At 40.9% G+C, this 12,214-nt stretch overlaps 1 protein-coding gene across 3 annotated transcripts in view; it reads right to left on the reverse strand.

Moving 5' to 3' along the window:
* The window catches only part of SEMA3D (semaphorin 3D), a 143,910-nt gene extending 137,498 nt beyond the window's left edge, over window positions 1–6,412 (reverse strand). Inside the window, exon 1 of one of the 3 annotated variants that reach the window (XM_052681031.1) lies at window positions 6,226–6,410. The gene's annotated coding sequence lies outside the window, so the exon portion shown is untranslated. Of the gene's footprint in view, window positions 1–6,159 lie in introns of all 3 variants that reach the window. The other 2 variants (XM_052681032.1, XM_052681038.1) reach the window with 2 other exon arrangements.
* Between the last annotated feature and the right edge of the window lie 5,802 nt (window positions 6,413–12,214).

Raw genomic sequence — 12,214 nt, forward strand, 5'->3', positions numbered from 1 at the left:
GAATAAAACTGAATTATATTTTCTTTCTTGGTAAACTTCTGTTTCTGCAAAGTATTTCTTCTAGCAGATTTCCTGTTGAAGACAAGAGTTCTGTTCCAGTTGAACATTAAGGCTATGTCTCTAACTCAAAGTATTGCATGGCTCGATGGATTAAAAAATTCCAGATTTGTTCATGTGGAGACTTTGTCCCTCTAGAATGTCCTACCCAGAATAAAGTGGACTCTTTGAAGCTACACTGATCAGAAATTAATTTGCTAAGTCGAGGTCACTGGAACCAAAAGTCAAGTTAATTCAATGTAATTATTCTACTGGGGCATTAGGTCAAATTTGCAATTTATCTTTCACAATAGGGGATCTCATAATGCCATTACAAATTCAACTTCGCCCTGATGCTCCTATCATTCAACAACAGAAAAGCAGGCTGAGATCTCTGTTTATTCTACCAAATAAAACACGTTTTGTTACTTGTCTTCTTGAGGAACCTACATCTCTTACAGTCTTTTGTGCTCACTGACTCTTGCCCTACATTATGGTTGTAAGTGGGTTTTGTTTGTTTGTTTAGGTACATCACCAGTGCTCTCAAGAAGAGAACTTTCATTACTGACTGGAAACACCAGGACAGACTGGGACTAATATCACTGAACAATACCACTAATAAATTAATATGAAGTTCTCTGAATGAGAACAGGTTATTGTTTTACAACAGACGCTGGAGATTATGTAAACAAAAGCAATAATAGATAGCCACACTTCATGTACACTTCCTACTAAACACAGAATTGTAAGAAATTTGGAAAACTGATGCTAATAACATCCTTAACTGTGTCTCTGATTGTTATTAAACAGCAGATCTTCAAAGGAGTAACACACAGTCACACTGTTAGTAGAATATACTACCATAGCTTTGAAGATGTGTTTACAGCTCTAACAAAGATGCTTAGGCACTTGCTTAAAAAAAAAAAAAAAAAGTGTAAAAATTAAATAAATGATTTGTATTTTATACACAGGTGGAACTTATATTTCAGAAGTCAGAGATTGGACATAGGAATATTACACCTTGAAATAACACAGGACGTGAAGAAAGTCAGAAACGTAGGATGGTAACCTTATAGTCAAGGCTGGTTCTTTCTGCAAATGTTGGAGAAAAGGGAATACTGAAAGAGTATGTCACTGTCACTGCCCCTTCATTCTATTTATTTACTCTCTTGAAATGTAACTGTTTAGCCTTTTTGATTCCAAAGGATGTTATGAACACAGTTTTCATCTATTACACGCTTCTAAAACCTTTTAGTATAAGCCTTCATAAAACTTCACATATGTGCATTATAAAATTACAGGGAATAAGTTCCATATGAAATTTCCATCATATTTCTTCTTACTATTTTTTAGCAGAGATTTTGACATTAAGCATGAGAGCAACAGACATTGTTTTAATTCTTCATTGTGGAAAAAAAAAAATAAAAAGCAACTTTTTTGCTTTGGGTTGAGAAAGAATTTTTTACATTCTCCCTCTTTGCAATCTTTCCCTTACAAAACCAAAAAAGGATTTTAGACAGAGAAAAAGTAACCACAATTATATGCAGTGTGTCATTGATAAATTCCAGGGGAATATAGCAAGCTAGGTAGGCACATACCATTAGATCTAGCTGTTCTAACTGTTAAAGCTCTGGCCAAGATTATGCTGGAATATTTGGCCACATCAGCCCTCAGGACTCCACTTAACTTTTAAAAGACTTGATCTCACCCTAGATTTAGACTGTAGGAAAGTGCCTCTTTCAAAAGAGCATTCACACAGCAGTCTGTCTTTAAACACATGCTTAAGTCCCTTGAAGTCGCTAAAAACAGATCAACTGCAAACAGGCACAAGTCTTTCATTTCATGACAATCTTAGTTTTGTGTAATTTTCAGCTAATCCTAGGCCTTCTATTCCCAGTGCATTTAGACCTGAGTTATGCTGACGCAAGATGAGATCAGAGAAATGGCTACAGTTTCCTCAGGATTTTTAGGAGACATTCCAGGAAAATGGATAACATCCCTCTCAGAAAAAATAAATAACAAAACAACAGCAAGGAAATCTGTATATTATTTGGTATGCTCACAGGTTACATGACTTTTTAGTCTCCTTTCTCTTGCATCACATCTGCTTCCAGCAAGGCTCCTGATTCACTGACCAGCTAGATTGGAAACTGTTTAATTTGGGATATTTGTTTAGCTTTTAGACTGACCACATCAAAAGGAAAAACTCACATGACTCTGTGTTTACAGTAACAAAGCAAGGAAAAAAATGCATAGATGTACAAAAAGGGTGTGTGTTACTGAAAGCTGAGTAACGTATACAGTGTGAATCCATGCAGTGCGGAATGTCTTCATGAGTTACAGGTTTCCATGTACACAGAAGCTCTACAGCAGAAATTTATCTTTAGCCACACGTACTCTGAACCAATTCAGATTCCCCCTGCAAATTAAGGCTGCAGATAAATGTCTGTTATGTACTGCACTCAGTCCGATCAGTAAAGCTGACTATTGATAAACTGTTAAGTACCAGTGGAGCTCTGAACCTTAATCGTATTTTCCAGTTACGCTGTAGGGAAGGGCAATGATTTAGTTAAGGCCAGTATAATGTTCTAAGCCTGAATACCACACCCACAACTCTGATAGTCAAGTTGAGTCAATGATTCAACCCAGATGGGAATCCAGGTTCTTCTTGGCTAACTGTTATCTGTTCTGTCCATTAGGCTATATGACTTCCATAAATTATTTTGGAGTTCCCGTTAAAAGAAAATAAATCCACATGATGCTAAATGCTGCCTCCCAGCTGTAACACAAACTGGAATTTTGGAGTGCAGCACTGCTCTCTGAGTCATCCTGGATTCACTCCATATGACGTTGACTCCATTTAAGCTGGGGAGAGTCAAAAATAAAGGTTTTTTTTTTCTTTTCTCTTTTTTTTTTTTTTTTTTTTTTTTATCACCCACTGTCAGATAACACATGGATATCCATGCAGCATGCCCCTAGGTTGTGAAAAATAATGCCAGAGAGGTGCCTTTCTGAATAGACAGGGGAAGATAAAAGAGCTAAAGATTTACATAGAGATAATTTAAGCACTGACTCATTGCCATTGTTTAGTTTATGAAATACATGAAACCCAGACAGAAATATTGGGGCAGGGGGGAAGATTGTTACATGTGACAGAGAGGCAGCACTATAAAAAAGATATTAATAGCACACGCATAGAGAAAAAAATTGCTTCACACATAGCTTAAATACAGCCACCATGCTCCATGTCTCACAGGCACTGCTCTTCTCTGATCCTCTCTGTTGCTTGTTTGCATCTGGAGAAAGTTCAGAAGGCAAGGAAAGCAAAGACATCACACATTCACTGCAATTTAAGGACACTCAGGTTGCATCTTTAGCATTTTCCCTGGGTTAAGAAGACAATGGGCCAAATATAGTCCTGGCTGTCCCACAGGCTGCCCTGCCAGGAGAGTGCGGTGGGAAAGCCTGCTTAACTAGCAGTGAAGGATTCCCTCGTGTAGGAAACCTCAAAGACTACAGAGGTGGCTCAGTGGCCAATTCCAGCATTAGGGGCTTTAGCCAAAGACATGCTGGTATGTGCTGGGAATTCAGCTGATTCCCAGCTGATGAATCAGCCCCTCCAGAGCCGTAGGTAACCAGTATGTCTACATTGCAGCGCTAAATGGTGAAGAAAAATCTAAGACTTCAAATTTCTGTAACACCAAAATGAAAAGAGAAACTGCAAAACGAAGATTCAAAAAGAATCCAGAAATATGTAATTATTTTTACCTCCTTAGGCTGACAGCATTCTTACAGAGCAGCTCTCCAAGATTATGACTTTCTGCAGAATAAACCATAAAGATTCTGACTTTATAGAGAAGTTACACCTCTACTTGTTGTGTGATGGAACAGGGAAGGAGATGCTCAGTGTACCACTACTGATAGAACCAAAATAGGGATAGGATTTGCTGAGATTGCTTCATGCTTTGGCTTGGCTTTTTATAAAAGTGCTGATTTGCTTAATTATCAGTATTGAATCTCTGTGTAATAATGATGCATCATCCTCAAACACTTTAAAGGACTCATGAACAACATCAATTCCCATTTAATATTCTAGCTTAATTAAAATATTTTTTTTCCTAGGGACTCGTTTCATTTAATTCAATTAATTCAATCTAAATAGATTTGCAAGGATGCCATAAAACTTGTATAATGAAGATAGCGAAAACATCAACCTCCTCCTCCTCCTGCTCCTCCAAAAAAAAAAAAAAAAAAAGAGCAAACAACAGCGAAAAAAAACAAAAAAAAAGAAGTAGGATGAGATCAGAGCTGCTACGAAGAGTGTTTTGCTCTGCTGACAGCACAGCAGCTGGAGAGAAGCAGGTGAATGTTGGTACAGGAGAATGGCCTCCAACTCAGCTATTGCTCTTCAAGGGACTCTGACTGCAGCAACCCACCAAGCCAATTACACCTTTCTGATATTTACTAATTTTATTCAGAACTACTGTAGATACTTCTCTTGTCCTGAGATTGTTGTCCTGAGAGCTTCTTGTATCAGCTCTTGTAACCATAGACATACGGCAAAGGGTACTGGTGAAGATTCTATTTCCATTTCTGGTTAAAGTATGCCTTGTACAGAGCCCTCATATCAACTGTGGGAGAACTCTGCCTGATTTGGAGCACATTTCTATGCTTCAGCACTGCACCTAATGGGGAGTCCATTCTATTCACCTAACTCTGAGAACCCCCATTGAACTGATCCAATGGTAAGAATGAGGGAAAGTAAATTTAGTTCCTGGATCTCAGGCTAGTCTGGATGTTGAAGCCAAAATAAAGTTCAAACAGAAGTGAAGCCAAGCTGCTCTGCTGGATCAAGGCTGAAATGCTGCTATATATGAAGCATTTCAAAGCAGGATGTGTGTTGGAAATTTTAAGAAAGAGTGACACCTGCAGAATTTGAGTACCTTTGTCCGGCAGCAAGTTGATAATTACAGTTTAGAATGCTCAAATTCCTCCTTAGAAAGATACTTAGACACCCAACTTTCACTAAATTAGGAAAGATTTTGACTATTACAACCTTTGCAGGAGATGACGACCAGTGCCTTTCAGGATCAGGCCCATAATAAGCTAACTAAAAGACAGATGAAAATCACATCAATTATACTAATGAGGGCTTCAAAAACAGTAGTAAAATATTATACCATATCATACACCAGTGGCTAATAGTAGGTCAACCCACTTTAACCTACTGTCTAGATCTACACCTTAGTAGGAAAAAAAGCAAAAGCAGCATATTAAAAGCTTGCCAAAGTGTAGCCCGCATCTTCTTGGCCTCTGCCAGAGCCACAGATGCAGGGTAGAATTGCTGCTCTCTCTGCACAGTATTCTCTGCTCATGGTCAGACTGCCCCATCGATCTCTATTGTTCTTGCACAAGTTTTCCCATTTGAAAGCAAAGTGAAGTGTTTTCTAAGGAAATATAGGTGGCTGCTTTGTGCTTCCTCAGTACACAGCCACGAGTTACCTAACACACTCGGGAATGACTCCTCTCTAGAAGCAACAACTTTCGTTTCGTAATGCTGCAAAATGAGGAGCTTTACCACCCTCTGTGTTATTGCACAAAGCAGAGGAGGGGTTGTCAGTGCCCAAAGAGAAACAGTGTAGTTCCACTGAGCAGCCCAGCCCATCAGGTGCTCTATTGCTCCAAGTGATGGACACGTCCGGCAGAGCTGCACTCATGGCAGTGCCGGAGGACTATGTGGGATAGAAGGAAATTTGCCACCACTCAGCACGCAACAGTTTCCCTGATGGATGCGGGCTAACTTTGTCCGTCGCATCACCCTAAGACCTACGCAAAGCAGAAGCAGACGCACGGGTGCCGGTGCTGCGGGATCAAACCCCTCTCCCACCACATCAAGCCTTTAAACCCCAAACTCCAACTCCTTCTCCCCGACTCCTCAGTGCCACCACGCCCAGGGCAGAACGGAGGAACAGCCGACGGGCAGCGCCCCTCAGCCCGGCTCCCACCCCCTCGCTGTTAGCCGGGCAGGTGGCCCAGGACCGCCGCCAGGTGCCAGGCGTCCCGAGCCGAGAGGAGGCTCCGGGATTAGCAAGAAGAAGGGACCTCATGCACTTCTTCCCCTACCTGCACCTTTCTATCGGAGGAAAAGTGTTGCGGGGCGCGGCGCGGAGCGGTGGGACTGCGTGGTACCTGCGGGGAGACGAGCGGTGGCGCGGTGCGGGCTGAGCTCGGTGCGGGGCCGGGGCCGGTGCCGGGATCGGGATTGGGAGGCGTTGCGAGCCGGACGGGCTCCTCCCCGGCGGCGGAGGCTGCTGCGGCGGCGGAGGGTCTCGCTCCTTCTGCGTGAAGTGTCAGACTTTCCCCTGGCTTCCCTTCCTCCATCCCCGCCACCCCTTTCCACACCCTCGCACGCACATGCACACCCCTCCAGCAAATGGGCTGCTCGCGCGTGTGTGTGTGCGTGTGTCCGCCAGCCCAGGCGCACACCCACTGTTGCTGCTCCCAGAGTCTGTCCCAGCCGCGGCCACCGCGAAGCAATTGCTCCATTGAGCAGCACGGTGAACACGCATATGGTTTGCAGCAGCAGCATGCTGCGATCGGGTACATAGGGACCCTGCACTCATGGCACTTTCCCTTCGACCGAAGAACTCCCTTGTATTCACAGAATCAGAGTCCTCTGGGTTGGCACAGGAGTGTCTCACCCTGATATTGTGATCGACCTGCACAGATGCTAGTCCAGATCATAACATCTAAAGGTCCTTGCACATTATTCTCATGGCACTCTGCTGCTAGAGCTGAAATGCAGTTTGTTGAGTGGCAGATGGAGTGAAGAAAAAAAAAAAAAAAGAAAAAAAAAACTCAGCACACTTTCTGATAAGGAGGAAACAGCTGGGCAGCAGGCATACGGCTATAGTAGCTGGTGCATGTTTAAGAGAAGCATAGAATTATTAAGACATTAAGATTGGAAAAGACCCCTCTAATATCACCTGGTCTGACTGTCCACCTACCACCAATGCTGCCCACAAAACCACGTCCCTCTGTGCCACATCTACACATTGTTTGAATGCTTCCAGGAACGGTGACTCCACCATCTCCCTGGACAGAAGCTCATGTGCAAAGCTGTAGCTGCCAGGGTTACATCTATCTGCCTTTGCATTTATTTTTTTGCCCATGGAATGTGTTATATTGGTGGTTCTCCATCTTTCACATGTTGCAGGCCACTTCCTAAGGGAGAATTTCTCTCCTGGACCAATCCACTCCCACACCAAACCCTTCTCTCCAACATATTTCCTTCTGTGGCTGCCCAAGGAAGAGCCTTCCTGCCCACAGGCTGAGGGCCATTGAACACATGGCACAGATAGCATCAGACACTTCCAGATGGGGCACAGTGGGGCTCTTTCAAAAATGGTATTTCCCTCAATGAAGAGCTCAGATTGGAAGCCTTCAGCTGGCAGCATGGTTGCAGAACAGACTTCAACAGTCACTCCCATGAAATAACAGCAGAACCAAAGAAGTCCAGAGGAATATATTGGAGTTTCCATCATGTTACTCACCTCAGCAGAACTTCACCCTCACCTATCATCCATGTCAGATGGGTGGTCTGAGTGTACAGCATAGAATCTAAATATGTTTTTTAAAGAAAATTTCATCAGAAGCCAGCCTTACACTTTACACTTTTTAATTTTTTTTTTTAAACAGTACCAGCCTGATGTTGTTTTTAGAAGTTCTGTACACAGAGATACACAGACTCTGCTTGTCTACATGTGCCTCATGCTCCCACAAAATAAACACAGCAATTCTCAGACAGGTCATTTCATAGTTGCCTTTGACTTCTGCTGTTTTAAGGCCTTCAAAGGGGGATTTTATATCTGATTTTCCATATTTATTTCACTGTTATCAATAAAATTGTCCAATGCTTTAATCTCTGGAGTTAACACAGTTACCATTGGGATGGGTATGATGCAGATTAGAGCCCAGTTTGCTTTTTTTGTTTCATATAAAGTAATTCTTGCACTTCACCTTGTTCCTAGATCCTGACTGAATATCACAGACACTTTGTTAGGAACTGTTTTTTGGACCCAAAGGAGCTCAGCAAGGAGAAAATGAGGAGCAGGTTGATGGAAGGAAAATCCCTGGTGAATTTTGAAGCATTCATTCTAACTACATAATTTGATGTATTCTGAAAGCACGAGTCCTGGTAAATGGGCAAAAAAAAAAATAATGCTGGAAAGTACCACTTGCTTCGTGTGCTCGAGATGTTTCAGACTCAAATGAAAAAGAAATCAGCATGAATGTTCTCTTTGACCGTTTGTGGAAGCATTTTGCAGTCAGGTGTAAAAGAAAACCTTTTTGAAAGTGATTTTATTTTAGGAGCTACTTTTTCTTCTTGCAGATCATGAGAACATGTATTCTTGGTGGAATAAATAACAGAAAATTCATCTTTTAAGAATTATACAACAGAATTTGAGAAATAATGAAGCTCATTATTTATTGAAGTGGAAGAAACCAAGAAAAAAGATGCCCTCTAGTGGCTATTTGCCGAATTTAAGCGGAGAAAGTTCATCGAATTTCAGCGCAGGGAATATAAATGAACGTGGCTTCTTGTTATATCACCAAGGCTGTACAGCAGGGTTACCCAAGGTCATGCCATGAACACAAACAGAGGCAACATTCGCCATCTGAGCAGTGTCATTTTAAATAACTGTTATGGCACTGCATTTTAAACCACTGTTCAGAAAATCTCCAGTGTAGGTAAGTACAGCTTTACTGGGAGTCATTAGAAGAAAATTTACCTTTCTCACAGCATCAGTGCTGTCTTTCTGAGTGACCTTTTTTGATCAGAGCTGTGTTTGCCCCTCATAGGGTTTTAGAAGCACCCCAAACTTTACAGGAATTTCTGCCAAAATTTACAAAAATTGGCTGAAGTTTTAAGAGGAGTTCTTTTCAACGTTGTGAAGATGTGATGATTATAGGGAGGGTGATGATGATGACTTTGTTTTTCCTGCAGAAGGGAAACTGTTGGGTGGAAGATGTAATCAGCACATTCTTACAAAGTTGAAAAAATCTGTTATCTCCATTTTATTTGTTCATTTTTATTTTTTTCCTTTTTACAGCCTATTTGATTCTCCCCTAAAACCAAAGTCCACACCCAATGCCTTCGGCAACTGTTCAGATTTCCTGTAAGGCTGAGCAGCTCATAAAAGAGCAGAAGTTGAACATCAGATATCTGCCTTCTTTTTCCTCCCACAAGCATGAATCAAATGACCAAACAGATATTTAGCAAATTAATAAAACTGTGAAGAGAGGTAAGTTGATTTTTTTTTGCTTTCTATTCTCTTACTTTTCTGCTTGATCTTAGGTCTGAACATGTCCAGTTACAGCCATGCCAAGCTGGCATGCTGCAGAGAAAAATACGTTCATCCAAGATAAACTGCCAAGGCAGATAGCTCATCTCTTAGTGAAGGTTACAGTAGAAAAATAATGCAGCAACAAGTTGATACACTATAGGCATTCATTTTTATGCTGAGTGCCATTAATCCTTCTGCAAATAGTGACAAAAACATGGATGGCCTAAAGAGTGTTTTCAGCTCAAGCAGCAGAGATGAAAGTAGCAAACGTGGAGCAGCTTCTTTACTTGGCTTATTCCTTACCCAGATTATGAATTTATGTAGCAAAAGAGCTGCTTCATATGAAGGTCAACTTGTGCAAATAGAGAAGCCTCTGGAAGGAAGAGTTGGTGGCAGGGCAATCAGATGAGGGTGGAAACTACCTCTTCCACTCAACTTCAAGTGCCTCAGCCACCAGACCTTTGAAAAGGACACAGCCAGTGAACACCTCCATCTGTTCTTTGGGCATTTTGTCAGACTGGGTCCAACACTTGCAATCCAGTCAAATTCAGACTCCAACACTGTCCAAGAATCTGCGTTAGCAGTCTTTGCAGGTAGCAGACACATCTCCACTGACAACAGTGGATCTTGTACTCATTGATGGAGAAGTATGTAAAGTTTATATATAGAGAGGATAAAGTTACTAAAAGCTAAAGGTTTTAAAGGGAATTAATAAGAAGCAGAATAGTATTAGCAAGGTGCTGAATTACCACCTTACATTTTGTCAGAAAGTAAAGGCTGTTTTTCTTCTTTTTTTGCAACTCAGAATTTTGTCTTATCTGAACAGGATTAGTCAGAGCTTGCATGTTGGCCTGTGCTTATTCATCTGGGATGACTGCTGTGGGAACCCTAGAGAAAGACCAGGCTCCCAGCACACTCCTTCTCCCAGGTTTTGGGAGGAGGATAATATGTTTGTTTGTTTGTTTTTAATGTTGGTAAAAATAATGCATCACTTGCATAGGACTCCACATAAATTTCAGGTCTTCTCCCAGGTCTTAAAGCAGGAGTCAAGATCTGCTCCTTTTCTTTCTTTTTAGTATAGATTTGGTCAAGCCTTGACATTGTAGTTGTAAACTGATTTGTTCCTACCACCACTTATTTATATATATATATGTATATATGTATATATATATATATATTTTTCTGTACACAGATCATCACAGAAAAACATCTGAAAAGCAACATCTTTATTATGTCAGGTTGTAAAGTGACTAAACATGCCAATCTGTACAGGCAGAGCAGTACTTCTGTAAGCTCCTTACCATCCCCACTCTATTTTTGTTGTTTGTTTGCTCCCACCTGGTCATCTCAAGTGCTGCCTCCAAAGCAGAGGATGCAGTCAGAGCAGAGAGAGGTCAAGCCTAAACACTTCTTTGAAGAAGCTCAGCCAGCAGGATAGGTTGTATCAGGAGAAATCCTAGTTGAAGTAAGAATGGATGAAGGAAGGCATCTCTGAGCCCTGCAGTTTTCAAATGAGAACAGATCTCACCCGGTTTGTTGCTATAAGATGTAAAAGATAATCCAGATTCACTGAGTTGTTGTACCAGAAAGTTGTTGAAAGAGGCAAAGGGAAATGGTTATAAAAGGTGTAGAGACAAGTCTAATATGTCAATAAAAGCAGACAAAGCCTTCCTGAAATAATTAGGTAAAAGCAGAATATCCTGTTTTGTCTTGCTGCCGAGTTATTGGCTAATTATCAACATTTAGTCACAGAGGATCTGTTTTTGAATTACTGAACATGTTCAAACTCCATTGAAGTTCACTGTATTTAACTTTGCTCAGCAGATCTAGGTAGAAATTTAATAATGTCACATCAGAGGTACCTTCTTCTCAGTGTTTAGTCTCTGTCCTCCAAAGATCTGCAGCCATCTTCATCAACTACAGTCCAAGATTTGCTGTACAGTGCAGGTGAGATCTGGCTCAAATGTGGTGGGAAGAATAAAAATCTTGTCTACAGATCATGGCTGGGATCTAGTTTCTGCAAAATAAGTACTACGACTAAACAAAGGATCGCTGTATTTCCACATGTCCTGAGTTGGAAAGAAAAGTGCCTTCTGAGGTCCTGCAGTGCTATGTATTTTATGAGTCAGACAAGAAATTCATTTCCATGAAAAATTAACTGAAACTCATTTTCTCACTTTATAAAAAATTATATTTCTCCCGTATTTCTATGGGAAGGCATTTCTATCTCCTGTCTCTACTCCCAATGAAACTAGTGGTTGAACTAACTGTTTTAAGCCCTTATCCCACTTTCACTGAATGGCAACAACTGCTCTTTTGATTTATTGGCTTCAGCATCAAGCAGAGAAGGGTAGGAATAAATTCAGCTCTGAGCTGTGTCCAGAGAATTCCAGTTCCCCTCAGCAATGTCTGTAGCAATAATAAAATATCCCTTCATTTTAATAAAACATGAGTACTATTACAAGAAAAGATTCTATGTATTTCCTTATCTCAGAACATGGGGTATCTAGTTCTGTTTATCCTTAGCATGAACAAATCATTGTGAATGCCCAAAAGTTACTTTTTTTACTGAAAATATGTACTTGTGGTTAAAAGACAAACATCCAAGCAAAAGTTCTATAGATAGAAATGTTCTCTCTGGCTTTAAAACATAGCTTTCTCCAAAACACCCTCTATTTATTATTTATTCTTGGATTTTTTTTTTTCTCTTGTTTTAGAGCAAGTCTTAACAGTAGATGATCACCTTGCAAGCAAAATGGCATTAAATGGAACCAAATGCCGTAATGATTTACAATGTACATTATGTCAGCTCATGTTCACTGTACTCAGTA

Source organism: Tympanuchus pallidicinctus, unplaced genomic scaffold, assembly GCF_026119805.1.
Source record: "Tympanuchus pallidicinctus isolate F22 unplaced genomic scaffold, pur_lepc_1.0 scaffold19, whole genome shotgun sequence".
Classification (NCBI taxonomy): Eukaryota; Metazoa; Chordata; class Aves; order Galliformes; family Phasianidae; genus Tympanuchus; species Tympanuchus pallidicinctus.